Raw genomic sequence first — 18,712 nt, 5'->3', positions numbered from 1 at the left:
CCTTGGGAAACTAAGAAAGTACAAAAAAAAAAGCAAAATAAAACTAAAACAAAATAAAATTGTGTTAAATAAGAACTCATACAAGATACTTACCTAGCAGGGGAGATACCATGATCACAAAGAAGTAAAAAAGGAGGCCGGGCGCGGTGGCTCAAGCCTGTAATCCCAGCACTTTGGGAGGCCGAGACAGGCGGATCACGAGGTCAGGAGATCGAGACCATCCTGGCTAACCTGGTGAAACCCCGTCTCTACTAAAAAATACAAAAAACTAGCCGGGCGAGGTGGCGGGTGCCTGTAGTCCCAGCTACTCAGGAGGCTGAGGCAGGAGAATGGCGTAAACCCAGGAGGCGGAGCTTGCAGTGAGCTGAGATCCGGCCACTGCACTCCAGCCTGGGCGACAGAGCAAGACTCCGTCTCAAAAAAAAAAAAAAAAAAAAAAAGAAGTAAAAAAGGAAATTAACAAGTATGTAGAACTGAATGATGAAAATACATCAAAATTTGTGAAACCCAGATAAAATAGTTCTTAGTGGGAGATTTATATCTTTAATAGAACTTATCAAGAAATGGGGAGGCCGAGGAGGGTGGATCACAAAGTCAGGAGTTCAAGACTACCCTGTCCAGGATGGTGAAACCCTGTCTCTACTAAAAATACAAAAATTAGCCAGGCACAGTGGCACGCACCTATAATCCCAGCTACTCGGGAGGCTGAGGCAGGAGAATCGCTTGAACCCAGGACGTTGCAGTAAGCCAAGATCACATCACTGTACTCTAGCCTGGGCGACACAGCAAGACTCCATCTCAAAAATAATAATAATAATAATAATTTATCAGGAAATAGGAATGGTTAAAAATAAATGATATGGGCCGGGTGAAGTGACTCACACCTGTAATCCTGGCGCTTTGGGAGACCGAGGCAGGCAGATCACCTGAGGTAGTTCAAGACCAGCCTGGCCAACATGGTAAAACCCCATCTCAACTAAAAATACAAAAATTAGCCAGGCGTGGTGGCGGGCACCTGTAATCCCAGCTACTCTGGAGGCTGAGGCAGGAGAATCACTTGAACTCAGGTGGTGGAGGCTGCAGTGAGCCGAGATCGTGCCATTGCAGTCCAGCCTGGGCAACAAGAGGGAGACTCCATCTCAAAAAATAATAATAAATAAATAAGATGATATTAAATTCAAGATGAGCCAGGTTTGGTGGCTCACACCTGCAATCCCAGCACTTTGGGAGGCCAAGGTGGGTAGATCACGAGGTCAGGAGTTGAAGACCAGCCTAGCAAGATGGTGAAACCCCCCCGTCTCTACTAAAAATACAAAAAATTAGCCGGGTGTGGTGGCAAGCGCCTGTAATCCCAGCTACTCGGGTGGCTGAGGCAGAGAATTGCTTGAAACCAGGAGATGCAGGTTGCAGTGAGCCAAGATTGCGCCACTGATCTCCAGCCTTGGCAACAGACCGAGACTCTGTCTCAAAAAAAAAAAAAAAAAAAAAAAAAAAAAAAAAAAAAACCTCAAGATGATTTATTTAAAAGTAATGGAAAACCCAGGCAGGGTGGTGGCTCACGCCTGTAATAACAGCACTTGGGGAGGCCGAGGAGGGCGGATCACGAAGTCAGGAGTTCAAGACCAGCCTTGCCAACACAGCGAAACCCTGTCTCTACTAAAAATACAAAAATTAGCCTGGCGTGGTGGTGGCCATCTGTAATCCCAGCTACTCGGGAGGCTGAGGCAGGAGAATTGCTTGAACCTGGGAGACAGAGGTTGCAGTGAGCCAAGATCATGCCATTGCACTCCAGCCTGGGCGAAAAGAGCAAAACTCTGTCTCAGCTGGGCACGGTGGCTCACGCCTGTAATCTCAGCACTTTGGGAGGCAGAGGCGGGCAGATCACCAGGTCAGGAGATCGAGACCATCCTGGCTAACACAGTGAAATCCTATCTCTACTAAAACTATAAACAATTAGCCGGGCATGGTGGCAGCCGCCTATAGGCCCAGCTACTCCGGAGGCTGAGGCAGGAGAATAGTGTGAACCCAGGGGGCGGAGGTTGCAGTGAGCCGAGATCACACCACTGCACTCCAGCCTAGGGGACAGAGCAGAGAATAATAGAAAATAGAGAAGATTAGCAAACCAAAGCTGATAGACCTCTGACAAGACTAACCACAAAAAAGGAGGCAGTCAAGTGAAGTAGCACATGCCAGTGGTCCCAGCTACTCAGGAGGCTGAGGTGGGAGGATCACTTGAGCCCAGGAGTTCCAGGCTGCAGTGAGCTGTGATCACGCCACTGCACTCCAGCCTGGGCGACAGAGTAAGACTCTGTCTCGAAAACAATAAATAAATAAAATAACATAATAACCTTATTTGGATTCTGATTTGGACAAACCATCTGTGAAAAGGCATTTTGGAAACCAGTGGAGGCAACTGAACACAGTATTGAAAGCTATCAGTGGGCCGGGCGCGGTGGCTCAAGCCTGTAATCCCAGCACTTTGGGAGGCCGAGACGGGTGGATCACGAGGTCAGGAGATCGAGACCATCCTGGCTAACATGGTGAAACCCCGTCTCTACTAAAAAAATAGAAAAAAACCAGCCGGGCGAGGTGGCGGGCGCCTGTAGTCCCAGCTACTCAGGAGGCTGAGGCAGGAGAATGGCGTGAACCCAGGAGGCGGAGCTTGCAGTGAGCTGAGATCCTGCCACTGCACTCCAGCCTGGGCGACAGAGCAAGACTCCGTCTCAAAAAAAAAAAAAAAAAGAAAGCTATCAGTGAATTATTGCTAATTGTGCCAAATATAATAGTGGTTATATTTCCCTTATATTGGAAGGGAAATAGTTATATTTCCCTTCAAAGACCTCATTTTTAGCAATGAAAACTCACTTTTTTTTTTGAGATGGAGTCTCCTCTCTGTTCACCCAGGCTGGAGTGCAGTGGTGCAACCTTGGCTCACTGCAACCTTCACCTCCCAGGTTCAAGCGATTCTCCTGCCTCAGTCTCCTGAGTAGCTGGGATTACAGGCACGTGCCACCATGCCCGGCTGATTTTTGTATTTTTAGTAGAGACAGGGTTTTACCATGTTAGTCAGGCTGGTCTCGAACTCCTGACCTCGTGATCCGCCCATCTCGGCCTCCCAAAGTTCTGGGATTATAGGTGTGAGCCACCGTGCCTGGCCTTTTTTTTTTTTTTTTTGAGACGGTCTCATCTGTCACCCAGGCTGCAATGCAGTGGTGTGATCACAGCTCACTGCAGCCATGACCTCCCGGGATCAAGTGATCCTCCCACCTTGGCCTCCCAAGTAGCTGGGACTACAGGCACATGCCACCACACCTAGCTAATTTTTTGAATTTTTTGTAGACACAAAGTCTCACTATGTTGCCCAGGTTGGTCTGAAACTCCGGGACTCAAGTGATCCTCCCGCCAAAGCCTCCTAAAGTGCTGGGATTACAGGTGCAAGCCACTACACCCAGCCATATACTAATATTTAAGGAGAATTTTTTATGATGTCTGGGATTTGCTTTAAAATAATTCAGAAAAAGAAAAGTGGCCGGAGGTATATAGCATAATGGTGTCAGAGTACTGGTAACTGGTAGTGGGTGATGGATGCATGGAGTTATATTATTCTCTCTGCTTTTGTACTGATTTGAAACTTTCCAAAATTAGATGTAAAACAAAATAAAATGTAAAAGCGTTATAAACAATTATACCCTAATACACTTGGAGGAAAACCAGTAAAGCTAAGGAGAAAATATTTTTTAAGAAATCTGTGGGCTGGGTGCATATATATATACACACACACACATATATATAACAGATATATATTTATATATAAAACATATAGATTTATAAATTATATATGGTTTATATATATACATATAAAAGAAATCAGTGTGAAAGCTTCAGAGAGCAATTGGAAAGAATGTGAAGCTGATATGAGCGGTGGTGAGGCTGGGGACAAAGATCCAGAGATGAGCCTGACAGTTGAGGTCCTTTTTCTCCTTGGAGCATTAGCCAGTTTCAGAACGGCAGTTGAGAGGCTAAGCAGCACTTCTGGAAGCTTCAGGAGACCAAGGTGACAGGGCTTACATCCAGAGCCCAGCAGGTGAGGCGGCCCTGATGACCCCCATTCACTTAGGCTGAGACCCAAAAAGCTGTACCTTAAGAGGAAGGGAGAGACTGAGTAGACGGCTCAGCCTCTAATCATTTCAGTCTCTGCAGCTAAACCAGGTGATCCGAGAACACTAGAGTTACTGCCAGAAGCAACCTAAATCCTCCCTGGAGAAAGTCCTGAGCTCCAAATTTCTATAATCAATTTTGCAAATGCAATGTTAGGCACACAATCAAAAATTTTCAGGAACACGAGGAGACTAGACAGTACGAATAGAAAACAGCAGAAACAACTGACAACAGAAAAACCCACAGGCAGCCAGGTGTGGTGGCTCACACCTATAATTCCAGCAGTTTGGGAGGCAGAGGTGGGTGGATCACCTGAGGTCAGGAGTTCAAGACCAGCCTGGCCAACATGGTGAAACCCTGTCTCTACTAAAAATACAAAAAAAAAAAAAAATTAGCTAGGCATGGTGGCATGATCACGCCACTGCACTCCAGCCTGGGCAACAAGAGCAAAACTCCACCTCAAAAAAAAAAAAAAAAAAAAGGTGAAAAAAGAGAAATGAATTGTTAAGCAAAAAAAAGAACTAGAACTTAAAAATTTGGACAATTCTCAGCCTATTCATACTGTAAATACTAAGAGTGTAGTCCAAAAACTGCGAGGTAAGGAGATTAGAATGGGTATGAACCACAGACCTAATCAGTCACCCTAGCACCGGCCAGAGGGAAGAAAGGGGATGAAGTGAAGGAAGGCTGTCGGACGTCTAAGATCTTACAGGACTAGGCCATAGAGCAAGCTTGTCCCACCTGTGGCCAGCAGCCCACATTCAGGTCAGGATGGCTTTGAATGTGGCCCAACACAAATTCTTAAACTTTCTTAAAACATGAGATTCTTTTTTTTTTTTTTTTGAGACGGAGTCTCGCTCTGTCGCCCGGGCTGGAGTGCAGTGGCCAGATCTCAGCTCACTGCAAGCTCCGCCTCCCGGGTTTATGCCATTCTCCTGCCTCAGCCTCCCGAGTAGCTGGGACTACAGGCGCCCACCACCTCGCCCGGCTAGTTTTTTTTTTGTATTTTTTAGTAGAGACGGGGTTTCACCGTGTTAGCCAGGATGGTCTCGATCTCTTGACCTCGTGATCCGCCCGTCTCGGCCTCCCAAAGTGCTGGGATTACAGGCTTGAGCCACCGCGCCCGGCCAAGATTCTTTTTTTTGAAATTTCTTTTTTTTTTTTTTTAGCTCATCAGCTATCATTAGTGTGTTTTATGTGTGGCCCAAGACAATTTTCTTCTTCCAAAGTGGCCCAGAGAAGGCAAAAGGTTGGACACCCCTACTACAGCTATTTTTGTTTGTTTGTTTGTTTGAGACGGAGTCTTGCTCAGTCACCTAGGCTGGAGTGCAGTGACATGATCTTGGCTCACTGCAAGCTCCACCTCCCAGGTTCACGCCATTCTCCTGCCTCAGCCTCCCAAGTAGCTGGGACTACAGGCACCCGCCACCACGCCCAGCTAATTTTTTTTGTATTTTCAGTAGAGACAGGGTTTCACCATGTTAGCCAGGATGGTCTCAATCTCCTGACCTCGTGATCCACCCGCCTGAGCCTCCCAAAGTGCTGGGATTACAAGTGAGAGCCACCACACCTGGTCTTTTTTTTTTTTTTTTTTCTGAGACAGGGTCTCACTCTGCCACCCAAGCTGGAGTGCAGTAGTGTGATCACAGCTCACTGCAACCTTGATCATCCGGGCTCAAGCAATCCTCCCATCTCAGCCTCCTGAGTAGCTGGGGCTACAAGTGCATGCTACCATCGATGCCCAGCTAATTAAAAAAAAAAAAAAAATTATAGAGATGAGGTCTCACTATGTTGCCCAGCCTGGTCTCGAACTCCTGGGCTCAAGCAAACCTCCCACCTCGGCCTCTCAAAGTATTGGGATTACAGGCGTTAGCCATCATGCCTGGAAGAGCTATTTTCAAGGTGCAGTGTTCTTAAAGACAAGAAAAGGATCCCAAAGACAATTCAATCATCAAGGCTGCCACTCCCACCAAAGGCCCAGGGTGCACAGGCCAAAACAGGGTTGCCGCCACCTCAGTTTTTTTTTGTTCGTTCGTTTGTTTTCTGAGACGGAGTTTTGCTCTTGTCGCCCAGGCTGGCTGGAGTGCAATGCACAATCTCCGCTCACCACAACCGCCGCCTCCTGGATTCAAGCGATTCTCCTGCCTCAGCCTCCCATGTAGCTGGGATCACAGGCATGCACCACCATGCCCGGCTATTTTTGCATACTTTTTTTTTTTTTTTTTGAGACGGAGTCTTGCTCTGTCGCCCAGGCTGGAGTGCAGTGGCTCGATCTCGGCTCACTGCAGGCTCTGCCTCCCAGGTTCACGCCATTCTCCTGCCTTAGCCTCCTGAGTAGCTGGGACTACAGGCGCCTGCCACCACGCCTGGCTAATTTTTTGTATTTTTAGTAGAGACAGGGTCTCACTGTGTTAGCCAGGATGGTCTCCATCTCCTGACCTTGTGATCCACCTGCCTCGGCCTCCAAAGTGCTGGGATTACAGGCGTGAGCCACCACGCCTGGCTATTTTTGCATTATTAATAGAGATGGGGTTTCTCTATGTTGGTCAGGCTGGTCTCAAACTCCTGACCTCAGGTGATCTGCCCACCTTGGCCTCCCAAAGGGCTAGGATTACAAGCATGAGCCACTGCGCCGGGCCAGCCACCTCAGTTTTGAAGGCTAGGACCACCACCCAGCAGAGCCATGGGGGTACAGCCGCCACCCCAGTGGGTCCAGAGGGCAGAGTGTCCAGCCAAAGAGGATTATTCCCAAGCCTTAAAGTCTACTGGAGTTTGTCTTGCTAGAATTTAGAATTGCTTGGCACTGAGAACGAAACTCTGACTTTTTATCTTGCCCAAATTCCTATCTAAGGGGCCTGGGGAGTCATGCCCTACAAATCATACATTCTCATCAAATGGGTTTTATTTAATCCTATAGATCGTGATTGACTTTCCAACCTGACTCTGGCATAACATTACCAGACAAGGAAAAAAAATCAAAATATTTTACTCCAAAACATGCTTCTTTGCCATATTTTGAAATGGCCCTGCAAAGCTGTTTTCTATGGGGGAAAATGTGCATCTGTAAGAATCTCTATTAACATAGCTAGATCTTTTTCTTCCAGACCCTCCCAATCCTAAAGAGATTAACTGAGATCTGAATAGGAAACATTTGTCATCTGTTGTCACTAAGGGGAGCCACTAGAAGACTTCTTGGAGCTTTGGTCTCCACAATCTTCATCTTAATCTGAACATTCCCTTTCTATCGATCAATTTTGTCTTTAGACAAACTCAACCGATTGCCAAACTAGAAAATGTTTAAATTCACCTACAGAATGGAAGCCTTCCACCCCCCAACTCCCCGCCCTTTGAGTTGTCCCACCTTTCTGGACCAAACCAATGGATTTCTTTTTTGTGTGTGTTTTTTTTTTTTTTTTTTTTGAGTCTCACTGTCTTCCAGGCTGGAGTGCAGTGGCACGTACTCGGCTCACTGCAAGCTCCGCCTCCCAGATTCATGCCATTCTCCTGCCTGAGCCTCGCAAGTAGCTGGGACAACAGGCGTCTGCCACCACACCCAGATAATTTTTTGTATTAGCCAGGATGGTCTCCATCTCCTGACCTCATGATCCACCCACCTTGGCCTCCCAAAGTGCTGGGATTACAGTCATGAGCCATTGCGCCCGGTCTAACCAATGTATTTCTTAAATGTATTTGATTGATGTCTTATGCCTCTCTAAAATGTATAAAACCAAGCTGTGCCCGGACCACCTTGGGCACATGTTCTCAGGACCTGAGGGCTGTGTCACGGGCCATGGTCACTCATATTTGGCTCAGAATAAATCTCTTCAAATATTTTACAGAGTTTGGCTCTTCATTGACAGCACCTATCACTTCCTACTGTTTTTGTTTTTGTTTTGTTTTGTTTGAGACAAGGGTCTCACTCTGTCCCAGGCTGGAATAGAGTGGCACAATCTCAGCTCACTGTAACCTCTGCCCCCACCGACCTCAAGCAATTCTCCCACTTCAGCCTCCCAATAGCTGGGGCCACATACGCGCACCATCATACCTGGTGATTTTTTAGTAGAGATGGGGTCTCACCATGTTGCCCTGGCTACGCTTCCTACTGATTTTTCTCCCTTTTGTAATAGGAGTGGCTATCCTTTGCCTGTCCCACAAATGCATTTCTGGCTTCACAGATTTCACAACTGGAGATAAATTTTGCCTCAGGATGAAATGCACCTATGGTCTCATTCATATCTGATTTAGATAATATTTGAATAAGGCTTTGCACTTTAGAGTTAAGAGTTGATTCTGGAATGAGGTAAGACTGCTCAGGGGGTGGAGGTTGCAGTGAGCTGAGACCGCACCACTCCACTCCAGCCGGGGACAGAGCAAGACTCCATCTCAAAAAAAAAAAAAAGAGGTAATTGTCAGGCCTCTGAGCCCAAGCTAAGCCATCATATCCCCGGTGACCTGGACGTGTACATCCAGACGGCCAGAAGCAACTGAAGAGCCACAGAAGTGAAAATAGCCTTAACTGATGACATTCCACCATTGTGATTTGTTTCTGCCCCACCCTAATTGATCGATGTACTTTGTAATCTCCCCCACCCTTAAGAAAGTTCTTTATAATTCTCCCCATCCTTGAGAATATACTTTGTGAGATCCACCCCCTGCCCCCAAAACATTGTTCTTAATTCCACCGCCTATCCCAAAACCTATGAGAACTAATAATAATCCACCACTCTTTACTGACTCCCTTTTTGGACTCAGCCCGCCTGCACCCAGGTGAAATAAACAGCTATGTTGCTCACACAAAACCTGTTTGGTGGTCTCTTCACACCGAGGCGTGAAACAGTAATTAGGCTTAGACGAGATCATGAGGGCGAAGCTGCCAGGATGGGATTAGTGTCCTTATAAAAAGAGGAAGAGAAATTCGATTTCTCTCTGCATGCATGCCCCAATGTTTGGAGGTGAGCAGGTCTGTACAAACCTTCGCCCGAGGAAGCTGAGAAGCTGAAGAAAGAGGCTGACAAATCCAGTTTCTTTTTTTTTTTTTGAGGCGGAGTCTCGCTCTGTCGCCCAGGCTGGAGTGCAGTGGCACCATCTCAGCTCACTGCAACCTCTGCCTACCGGGTTCAAGCAATTCTCCCTGCCTGAGCCTCCCAAGTAGCTGGGATTACAGGTGTGTGCCACCACACCCAGCTAATTTTTGTATTTTTTAGTAGAGATGGGGTGGCACCATGTTGGCCAGGCTGGTCTTGAACTTTTGACCTCAGGTGATCCACCTGCCTCGGACTCCCAAGGTGCTGGGATTACAGGCATGAGCCACCGCACCCATCTGATTTCTTTTTTAACTGACAAAAATTGTATATATTTATGGAGTACAAAAATGATGTTTTGAAATATGTATATATTGAATGGTTAAATTTAGGTAATTAGCATATGCACTACTTCACATACTTATTTTTTTTGTGGTGAGAACACTCAAAATATACTTCCTTAGCAATTTTCAAGTATACAACATATTATTGTAAACTATAGTCACCATTATGATGTACAATAATTATGATGTATGATCTCTTCAACTTATTCTTCCTAAGTGAAATTTTGTGTCCTTTGACCAACGTCTCCCTAATCCTGCCACCTCTTAGTCTCCAGTTACCACCATTTTATTGTTATAGTCTATGAGTTTCACTTTGACACTCCACATATAAGTGAGATGGTGCTGTATTTGTCTTTCTGTGCCTGGCTTATTTCACTTAACATAATGTTCTCCAGGTACATCCATGTCATCATAAATGACAGGATTTCCGGATTTCCTTTTTTTTTTTTTTTTTTTGAGACAGAGTTTCACTCTGTTGCCAGGCTAGAGTGCAGTGGCGTGATCTCAGCTCACTGCAAACTCCACCTCCCGAGTTCAAGGGATTCTCCTGCCTCAGCCTCCGGAGTAGCTGGGATTACAGGTGCACACCACCACGCCCAGCTAATTTTTGTATTTTTGGCAAAAACAGGGTTTCACCATGTTGGCCAGGATGGTCTCGATCTCCTGACCTCGTGATCTACCTCTGTCAGCCTCCCAAAGTGCTGGGATTACAGGCGTGTGTTACTGCACCTGGCCAATTTCCTTCTTTTTAAGGCTGAATGGTATTTCACTGTGTACATATACCACATTTTCTTTATCCATTTATCCACTGATGACAGGTAGATTGATTGCATACTTTGGCTATTGTGATAATGCTACAATGAATGAGGGAGATCAGGTATCTCTGAGGTATGGATTTCATATCCTTTGGATATATAGCCAGTGATGTGATGGCTGGATCATATGCACATGGTAGCTCTACTTTTCATTTTTGGGGGAACCTCCTACTTTTTACCATGACAATGATTTATATGTGGTCTAGCATGTTGTATACATGAAATGTATACATCTGTTAAAACTCATCAAACTGAAACATGAAAGATCTGTGCATTTTACTGTATGTAATTATATATCAATTTTTTCTTTTCTTTTTAGAGACTGAGTCTTGCTATGTTGCCCAGGCTAGCCTCCAACTCCTGGGCTCAAGTGATCCTCCTATCTCAGCCTCCCACAGTGCTGGGATTACAGGTGTGAGCCACTCCACCCAGCCTATATCTCAATATTTTGAAAAAGATTTACAATCCAAGTTTTGAAGAGGATATAGAGCAAACTGGAACCCTCATATATGGCTGGTGGGAGTACAAATGGCACATTTATAACATGTTGGAAAGCTGTTTGGAAGTTATCTGCCTAAACTGATAACTTGCACATAATAACTTAGTAATTCCACTCCTAGATATATACCCAGAAAAAATATGTTCCTTTTACAATGTCTTTTTTTTTTTTTTTAAATTGAGAGGGAGTCTCGCTCTGTCACCCAGGCTGGAGTGAAATGGCTCAAAACAAAAAACAAAAAAAATTGATTGCTTGGTCAGTGGGTGGGAAGAAACTCCCACACATTTGGTCACAGAAATCTTACGTTGATTGTTGTGGTGTGAGAGAATAGACAAAGCACTCTGAGTTTGTATTTCCACTTTTTTGGGGGGTGCAGGGATGGAGTCTCTCTGTTGCCCAGGCTAGAGTGCAGTGACACGATGTCAGCTCACTGCAACCTCCGCCCTCTGGGTTCAAGCCATTCTTATGCGTCACCCTCCCAAGTGGCTAAGTCTACAACCATGCCTGGCTAATTTTTGTATTTTTTAGTAGAGATAGGGTTTCACCGTGTTGGCCAGCCTCATCTTGAACTCCAGACCTCGTGATCTGCCCACCTCAGCCTCCCAAAGTGTTGGGATTACAGGCGTGAGCCACCGCACCCAGAGTTTTCCACATTTATGTATCAATAAACAATTGGAAAATAAAAATTGTGGCCGGGGGCAGTGGCTCACACCTGTAATCCTAGCACTATTGGGAGGCCAAGGAGGGCAGATCACTTGAGGTCAGGAGTTCGAGATCAGACCAACCAACATGGTAAAACCCTATCTCAACTAAAAATACAAAAATTAGGCCGGGTGTGGTCACTCATGCCTGTTGTAATCCCAGCACTTTGGGCGGCCGAGGCGGGGGGATCACGAGGTCAGGAGATCAAGATCATCCTGGCTAACACGATGAAACCCTGTCTCTACTAAAAAAAAATACAAAAAATTAGCCGGGTGTGATGGCGGGTGCCTGTAGTACCAGCTGCTTGGGAGGCTGAGGCAGGAGAATGGTGTGAACCCGGGAGGCGGAGCTTGCACTGAGCCAAGATCACGTCACTGCACTCCAGCCTGGGTGACAGAGCCAGACTCCCTCTCAAAAAACAAACAAACAAACAAAATTAGCCAGGCAAGATGGCAGGCGCCTGTAATCCCAGCTACTTGGGAGGCTGAGGCAGGAGAATCACTTGAACCTGAGAGGCAGAGGTTGCAGTGAGAAAGGATCATGCCACTGCACTCCAGCCTGGTCAACAAAGTTAGATTCCATCTCAAAAAAAAAAAAAAAAAAAAAAAGCCGGGCACAGTGGCTCATGCCTGTAATCCCAGCATTTTGGGAGGCCAAGGCGGGTGGATCACCTGAGGTCGGGAGCTCAAGACCAGCCTGGCCAACATGATGAAACCCCGTCTCTACTAAAAATAAAAAAAAATTAGCTGGGCGTGGTTGCAGGCACCTGTAATCCCAGCTACTCAGGAGGCTGAGGCAATAGAATCGCTTGAACCCAGGAGGCAGAGGTTGCAGTGAGCCGAGATCGCACCACTGCACTCTAACCTGGGGGACAAGAGCGAGACTTCATTTCAAAAAAAAAAGAAAAGAAATTTAAACTATAATATTTATAATATAATACCATCAAAAAAAAGTACAAAGGAAAAAATGAAATATATATAAGACTTTGAAATAGAAAAAATATAATACAAAATTGAGACAGAAGGAAAGAAAACTAAATACACAAGCAGAAATACCATGTTAATGGATTGGAAAACTCAATATAGTAAAATATCAATTCCACAGAAATGGCCGTGTGTGGTGGCTAACACCTGTGATCCCAGCACTTTGGGAGGCTGAGGCGGGTGGATCACCTGAGGTCAGGAGTTTGAGACCAGCCTGGGTAACCTGGTGAAACCCTGTCTCTATTAAAAATACAAAAGACTTAGCTGGGTGTGGTGGCGGGTACCTGTAATCCCAGCTACTCGGGAGGCTGAGGCAGGACAATCACTTGAACCCGGGAGGTGGAGGTTGTAGTAAGCCGGGATTACGCCATTGCACTCCAACCTGGGTGAGAGTGAGACTCTGTCTCGGGGAAAAAAAAAAAAAAAAAAAAAATTCCACAGAAATGTTCTATAGAGTCAGTGAAGTCCAAAGTAGTTTTATTGACAAGCTGATTCTAAAATTATTTGGAAATACCAGAGACAAAAATAGCCAAGACAATATTGAAGAATATCAAGCTTTATTACAAAGCTACAGTAATTATGAGCCTACTGTTAGCTCAAAGATAGAAAAATAGATCAATGCAACAGAATAGAGCCTATAGACATATCTATCCATACGCATGTGAACACTCGATTTATAACAAAGTTGTAACTGCAGAGCGATAGAAGAAAAGGATTTCTCAATAAATGGTGCTGGGTCAATTGGATATCCAAATTTAAAAATGAAACTTGATTCTCACATCTTCTACTACGAACATATTTAAAATAAATGCATATAGTTGTGAGTTGTGGCGTGTGTCTGTAGTTCACTACAACTACTAGTAGTAAAGCAGTTGCTTCATGATAAATCATTGAATTGTATGTTTATTTTGTTCACTTTTCTGTGACTTATATTTCACAATATAACAGCATACAAAACAACCTCAGTGGATGGGCTTAACAGCAGATGAGGCTGGCACAGTGGCTCACACCTGTAATCCCAGCACTTTGGGAGGCCGAAGTGGGCGGCTCACCTGAGGTCAGGAGTTTGAGACCAGCCTGGCCAACATGGAGAAACTCCGTCTCTACTAAAAATATAAAAATTGGCCGGGCGTGGTGGTGGGCACCTATAATCCCAGCCACTCGGGAGGCTGAGGAAGGAGAATCACTTGAACCTGGGAAGTGGAGGTTGCAGTGAGCTGAGATCGCGCCATTGCACTTCAGCCTGGGCGACAAGAGCGAAACTCCATCGCAAAAAAACACCAAAACAAACAAAAAAGAAAAACAGCAGATTAGACACAGCTGAAGAAAGAATTACATGACCTGAGAAGTTAGAAGATATTACCCAGAAAACAGCATGGAGATGAACATAAGAGAAAGGCTAAGAGAAATGCACACGAAAGGGTGAAGTATAGCATGTGTCTACTCAGAGTCCCAGACAGAAAGAAAAAGGGGAAAGAAGCAATATTTAAAGAAGTAATGGGGCTAGGTGCGGTGGCTCACGCCTGTAATCCCAGCACTTTGGGAAGCCGAGGTGAGCAGATCATAAGGTCAGGAGTTCAAGATCAACCTGGCCAAAATGGTGAAACCCCGTCTCTATTAAAAATAACAAAAATTAACCAGGCATGGTGGCACGCGCCTATAATTCCAGCTACTCGGGAGGCTGAGGCAGGGGAATTGCTTGAACCTGGGAGGCAGAGGTTGCAGTGAGCCGAGATCGTACCACTGCACTCCAGCCTGGGCGACAGAGCAATACTCTGTCCCCTACCAATAAAAAAAGGAATGGCAGATGTAATCCTAGCACTGTGGGAGGCCAAGGCTAGAGGCTCACTTGAGGCCAGGAGTTCAAGACCAGTTTAGGCAACATAACAAGACCCCATCTGCACAAAAAATAAAACATAAAAAAATAGCAGGGCATGGTGGCACATACTTGTAGTCCTAGCTACCTGGCAGGTTGAGGCAGGTGGTTTGTTTGAGCTGTGATTGTGCCACTGCACTACAGTCTGGGCAACAGAGCTAAACCTGGACTCAAAAAAAAAAAAAAGTAATGGCAGACAATTTTCCTGAACTGACGAGATGTGAAACCACAGTTCAAGAAACTTAACAAATCCCAGCCAGGTGCAGTGGCTCACGCTGTAATCCCAGCTCTTAGGGAAGCAGAGGCAGGAAGATAGCTTGAACCCAGGAGTTCAAGACCTGTCTGGGCAATATAGCAAGACCCCGTGCTTCACAAAAAGCAAACAACCACCACCACCACAAAAAACACAAGCGTAAGAAGCTTAACAAATCCTTAGCAGCATAAAAAAAAGAAATCCATACCTACATACAGCACAGTGAACGAATAACACCAAAGACAAGAAAAAAAAATCTTAAAAAGCAATCAGAGGGTTTTAAAAAAAAAAGAGAGAGAGAGATTTCAACTAGGTGCACCTGTAATCTCAGCACTTTGGGAGGCCGAGGTGAGAGGATCACTTGAGCCCAGGAGTTCAAGACCAGCCTGGGCAACATAGGGAGACCCCCATCTCTACAAAAAATAAACAAAAATTAGCCAGGCATGGTGGCAGGCACCTGTAATCCCAGCTACTTGGAAAACTGAGGTAGGAGGATATGCTTCAGCCCAGGAGGCTGAGGCTGCCATGAGCAGTGACTGCACCACTGTACTTCAGCCCGGGCAACAGAGTGAGACCCTGTCTCAAAAAAAAAAAAAAAAAAAAAAGAGCAAGAGAGAGATTTCTTTTCAATGAGAGACACTGGCTGTTAAGCCTATGTCTCAACAGAAATAATGGAAGCTGGGAGACAGAGAATGGAAGCTTCAATATGTTAAGAAAAAATAACCATCAACCTAAGCTCTATACTCACATAAAATACTGTTTTAGAGAGTAATATAATTTACCATATTAAGAGAATAAAAATTTTAAAATCATACAGTCCTCTCTACAAATGCACAAAAAGCATTTGACAAAATTCAACATCTATCCATAATTAAAACTCTAGGTGTACTAGAAATGCGGAGAACTGCCTCAACCTGATAAAGGACACCTGTGAAAAAGCCACAGCCGACATCCTTCCTACTAGTGAAAGACTGAATGCCTTCCCCCTTAACTCGGAAACAAGACACAGATGTCTGCTTTCTCCACTTCTACTCAACATTGTAACTGAGGGCCTAGCCAACACAACAAGGCAAGAAAAAAAAAAGGCATTCAGAATAGGAAAGAAGCCTGGGGGTGGTGGCTCATGCCTGTAATCCTAGCACTTTGGGAGGCTGAGGCAGGCAGACTGCCTGAGTTCAGTAGTTCGAGACCAGCCTGGGAACACAGTGAAACCCTGTCTCTCCTAAAATAAAAAAAAAATTAGCTGGGCATGGCGGCATGCACTTGTGGTCCCAGCTACTTGGGCAGCTGAGGCAGGAGAGTTGCTTGAACCCGACAGGTGGAGGTTGCAGTGAGCCAAGATCACACCACTGCACTCCAGCCTGGGAGACAGAGAGACTCTGTCTCCAGAAAAAAACAAAAAAAACAAAAAAAAAAACAGAATAGAAAAGAAGTAACAGTCGAAGAAAAACATGGTGTAAAAACAAATCAAAACAATACAGGAAGTAAAAAAAGGTTAATGCAGGAGAGACAAATAGCACAAAAGATGCAAATATAACCCCAGAATATCAATAGCTACATTAAATTAATTAATTAATTAATTTTTGAGACAAGGTCTTGCTATGTTGCCCAGGTTGGAGTGCAGTGGCACCAAACATGACTTACTGCAGCCTCAACCTGCTGGGTTCAAGTGATCCTCCTACCTCAGCTTCCCAAAGTGCTGAGATTACAGGCATGAGCCACAGCACCCACCTGGCCCTCTACATTAAATTTAAATGGAATGCTCCTGCTTTTAAAAAAAGAAATACTGCCAGGTGTGGTGGCTTATGCCTGTTATCCCAGCACTTTGGGAGGCCAAGATGGGCAGATCACCTGAGGTCAGGAGTTCAAGACCAGCTTGGTCAACATGGTGAAACCCTGTCTCTAGTAAAAATACAAAAATTAGCCGGGCGTAGTGGCGCACACCTGTAATTCCAGCTACTCAGGAGGCCGAGGCAGGAGAATTGCTTGAACCTGGGAGGCGGAGGTTGCAGTGAGCCAAGATCGTGCCATTGCACTCCAGTCTGGGTGACAAAGCGAGACTCTGTCTCAAAAAAAATTAAAAAAAAAAAAAGAAATACCACAATAGTTTTTGTTTTTGTTTTTGTTTTAAGACAGTCTCTTGCTCTGTCACCTAGTCAGGAGTGGAATGGTGCAATCTCGGCTCACTGCAATCTCTGCCTCCCGGGTTCCAGTGATTCTCCTGCCTCAGCCTCCTGAATAGCTGGGGTTACAGGAACCCACCACCACATCCAGCTAGTTTTTTGTGTTTTTACTAGAGACAGAGTTTCATCACATTGGCCAGGCTGGTCTTGAACTCCTAACCTCAGGTGATCTGCCTGCCTCAGCCTCCCAAAGTGCTGGGATTACAGGCGTGAGCCACCGCACCCAGCCTAATTTTGCATTTTTAGTAGAGACGGGGTTTCTCCATGTTGGTCAGGCTGGTCTTGAACTCCCGACCTCAGGTGATCTGCCCACTTCGGCCTCCCAAAGTGCTGGGATTACAGGCGTGAGCCACCATGCCCGGCTACAATAGATGTTTTTTGTTTGTTTGTTTTTGTTTTTTTTGAGATGGAGTCTCGCTCTGTCACCCAGGCTGGAATGCAGTGGTGTGATCTCAGCTCACTGCAACCTCCGCCCAGGTTCACGCCATTCTCCTGCCTCAGCCTCCAGAGTAGCTGGGACTACAGGCGCCCGCCACCATGCCTGGCTAATTTTTTTTTTGTATTTTTAGTAGAGACGGGGTTTCACGGTGGTTTCAGTCTCCTGACCTCGTGATCCACCCGCCTCGACCTCACAAAGTGCTGGGATTACAGGCATGAGCCACCGCGCCCGGCCTACAATAGATGTTTTTAAAGACATTTGTAAAATATACAAATGCCAGGCCGGGTGCGATGGCTCACGCCTGTAATCCCAGCACTTTGTGAGGTCGAGGCAGGTAGATCACCTGAGATCAGGAGTTCGAGACTAGCCTGGCCAACATGGAGAAACCCCATCTCTACTAAAAACACAAAATTAGCTGGACATGATGGTGCACGCCCATAATCCCAGCTACTCGGGAGGCTGAGGCAGGAGAATCACTTGAACCCGGGAGGTGGAGGTTGCGGTAAGCCAAGATCACATTATTACACTCCAATCTGGGCAACAAAAACGAGACTCCATCTCAAAAAAAAAAAAAAAAAGCCAAAAGGTGAAGTGAAAGGGTAAAAGCTGACCCGTTAGGAACCCTCAGGCAGAACTGACATGTGTGCGGTCCTGTGCACCACTCCCAAGAGCACCTGGAAGTTCTTAGTGGATAACTGTGTGCATCTATGACATGGCAACTGAACAACTAGATGTGTTTCCAAGAAAATTATTACACAGCTCCATAAAAGGAGGTATACCAGATGCCCACTGAAGCTATCTATCGTGACAACCACTGTGGACTCACACCATTCAGAGGGACACAGCATTAGTGGGCAAGAGCCAGACGTGCCACAGCAATATGGCTAGGTCTTACACTACAAGACCTACAAGTTCTTACTTTGCAAGAACTCAAGTAATAAAAAGGATGCACCTTATACAGAGCAGACAGTTGCCCGTGGGGTGGGAAGGGAATGAAATGGTCCTGAGATATTAAAGTAAATATATAGGCTAGGCACAGTGGTGCACACCTATAGTTCCAGCTACTCAGGAGGCTGAGGGAGAAGGATGGCTTGAGCCCAGGAGTATGAGACCAGCCTGGGCAACATGGTGAGACTCCATCTCACAAACATAATTATGTAAGAGAGCTGGGGTTGGTCTTGCCCAGACCCAGGATAATCACCTGCCATGAGCAGAGGAGTATGACCATCTCAACCCTCTACACATGAGGCCAAACAAAGGAAATACAGAATACGGCAAACAGCCACACACAGGGGCCTGGAACCTTCGTCCCAGCCATGAAACCGTCTACACCCAACGTGCAGGGAAATTCATAGGCTGCACTGGGAGGACACGGATAGAGCTCACACTGGGTCACATGCCTACGCACTGCGCCCTACAGGCTCCACAAGAGGGTCCCT

The 18,712-nt window shown here is 45.8% G+C and overlaps 1 protein-coding gene across 1 annotated transcript in view; it reads right to left on the bottom strand.

Annotated features, from left to right (window-relative positions):
* Positions 1–18,712, bottom strand: part of SHISA5 (shisa family member 5) — a 34,980-nt gene that overhangs the window by 12,855 nt on the left and 3,413 nt on the right. The window lies entirely within an intron of this gene.

Source organism: Chlorocebus sabaeus, chromosome 22 (assembly GCF_047675955.1).
Source record: "Chlorocebus sabaeus isolate Y175 chromosome 22, mChlSab1.0.hap1, whole genome shotgun sequence".
Taxonomy (NCBI): Eukaryota; Metazoa; Chordata; class Mammalia; order Primates; family Cercopithecidae; genus Chlorocebus; species Chlorocebus sabaeus.
This window is presented reverse-complemented; position numbering and strand designations above follow the sequence as displayed.